At 37.4% G+C, this 2,782-nt stretch overlaps 1 pseudogene; it reads right to left on the bottom strand.

The window, feature by feature from the left end:
• Nucleotides 1-816: 816 nt before the first annotated feature.
• LOC124236449 (14-3-3 protein zeta-like) lies at nt 817-2,435 on the bottom strand (annotated as a pseudogene).
• Between the last annotated feature and the right edge of the window lie 347 nt (nt 2,436-2,782).

Raw genomic sequence — 2,782 nt, 5'->3', positions numbered from 1 at the left:
CTATGCAGCCATAAAAAGAATGAAATCTTGCCATTTGTGACAACATGGATGGACCTTGAAGACATGGTGCTAAATGAAACAAGCCATACAGAGAAAGACAAATACTATATGACCTGACTTATATGTGGAATCTAAAAAACAAACGAACAGGAGAAAGCAAATTCATAGATACAAAGAACAGACTGGTGGTTGCGAGAAGCAGGGAGTGGGGGATGGGTGAAATGGATGAAGAGGGTCAAAAGGTACAAACTTCCAGTTATAAAATAAGTAAGTCATGGAATGGAATGTACAGCTTGGTGACTATAGTTAACAATACTGTATTGTATATTTGAAAGTTACTAAGAGAGTAGATCTTAAAAAGTTCTCCTCACAAGAAAAACACATGTAATTATATGTGCTGATGGATGTCAACTAGATTTATTGTGGTGATCATTTCACAATATATACAAATATTGAATCATTATGTTATATGCCTGAAATTAATATAATGTTATATGTCAATTATATTTCAATAAAAAAAGAGTCTAATTGACAATAGCCAAATAAAATGATACACTTCTGGGGAAAAGAAATAAAGGTTCAAAACCTATAGGAAGAAATAACAAAACCTTATTAAAGCAAGATAAAATATCTTGTTAAAACAAGAGCTGAATAAATGGAGAAACAAATCAAGTCTGAATATTAAAAAAAAATGAAAACAAATCAATCTTTAAATGTTAACTGGCTCTATTCCCCTAATGTTAAACATAAAAACTGTGTTAAACATAGAAATTCGAATAGAAGTAACATATACTTGTCATAAATTGTAACGGACAGCTATTTGTGGGGCAATATGGACAACAAACGGTCCACTGTATAAATTTCAGAATGAGAAATAGAAAAGTCAGGAGGCTGTTTAATTTCCCCTCCTTCTCCTGCTTCAGCTTTGCCTCCTTGGGTATTTGACCTCTACCCTGTCAAGCTGCCTCTCAGTGATTGCATTATTAGCATGCTGTCTGTGTGACTCTCTGTATCAAGTTCAGTAATGGCTTCATCCAAAGCTGCCTTGACGATCAAAGTGTCTATCAACAGATGAATAGATAAAGAAAATGTGGTGTGTGTGTGTGTGTGTGTGTGTGTATATATATATATATATATATATATATATATATATATATATATATATACAATGGAATAGTATTCAGCCATAAAAAAGAAAGAAATCCTCCCATTTGCAACAACATGGATGGACCTTGAGGGCATTGTGCTAAGAGAAATGGGACAGACGGAGAAAGACAAACACCATGATCTCACTAATACGTGGAATCTAAAATAACCAAATTCATCGAAACAGAGTCAGCTTTGCGGTTGCCAGAGTCAGGGGCAGTGGGGAAGGTGGCAAAATGGATGAAGGTGGACGAAAGGTAAAAACTTCCAATTATAAAATAAATAAGTTCCGGGGACGCAATGTACAACATGATGACTATAGTTAACAATGTTGTATTGTATGTTTGAAAGTTGCTAAGAGAGTATATCCTAAACGTTCTCGTCTCAAGGAAAGAAAACTTGTTCACTATGAGGTGATGAGTGTTAACTAAACTTACTGTGGTAATCACTTAGCAACATATACATATTTCAAATCATTATGTTGTATATCTAAACTTATATAATGCTATATATCAATTATATTTCAATAAAACTTGGAGAACAAAAGCTATCCTTGCAAGAGGGCAGTCTTTCTCTGGGAAGTTCAGACTCATACAATAGACACGAGAACTTACAGCCCAAATCCAGTACAAGAGGATGTGTTGTTTGCATTTCCTATGTCTGATTTGAAAAGCTTCTTGGTATGCTTGCTGTGACTGATGCATAATCCCTTTCTTGTCATCACCAGCAGCAACCTGAGTCACGTAACAGTAGTACTCTCCTTTCAGTTTCAAGTAGAAGTCTTGGCTCTGTGCTTTGAAGCATTGGGATCAAGAACTTCAAGAGACAGTAAATCCTTTGCAGATATCTCTGAGGTCACTTTCCATTTCCTCTCTGTATTCTCAAGCCATCTGCTCTTTTTCCTAGCATCTTCTCTCATTTGCTCAATACTTGGGATGATCTTCCAAGATGACCTATGGGCTCCTGCAAGGTTTTTATAAGCAACCGAGAGACTTCTCTCCTCTTTGGATAATTCAGCCCCTTGCTCAGTTGCAGACCAAGCAGCTCGCCATGTCAACATATCTCCCAGCTTGCTTGGCCAGTTTGGCCTTCTGCACCAACGTCTTTTCACCCACGCCTGGAAGTTTGTGTTGGAAGTGGGTGACAGTGGGATTTTCTGCAGTCCGTGAGCGATGGTAGTGGCAGGGCTGAAACCGTCCCTCGATCTCTCTGCTCACATCGTCCGTGTTTCTATTTTCAATTTGTGGCAAAATGTATAAGAAAGCACTATGAAAGAAATATTTCCTCATCCCTAAATTTATTACACTAGCTTCTTTTTCCTTGTGGAAGAGAGTTCCAAACTGGTCCTATGAACGCCTGCAGAAATTTCAACTCAGGAAAAGATGAATGTTTATCCCATCACCAACCTCTTCAGTAAATTTTTCTCCAGGCTTTTACAGTGTTTGGCAACAAGTCACGTATTCAGGTGTCTGGCCGGGTTTGACTGCCTTGGGTCTCCCTGCTTCCTTCTGAATCCCGGTTACCACAGTACTGTATTTGAATAGAAATCAGCTTCTTCGCCACCTACATTTTCCTTTTAAAACAGTCTTGAAATCTTCATAGTTACAACAAAGGTTGTATATAATCAGCATTGTCT

This window comes from Equus quagga, chromosome 2 (assembly GCF_021613505.1).
Source record: "Equus quagga isolate Etosha38 chromosome 2, UCLA_HA_Equagga_1.0, whole genome shotgun sequence".
Classification (NCBI taxonomy): Eukaryota; Metazoa; Chordata; class Mammalia; order Perissodactyla; family Equidae; genus Equus; species Equus quagga.
Note: the sequence above shows the minus strand (reverse complement) of the source record. Positions and strands in the feature narration are given on the sequence as shown.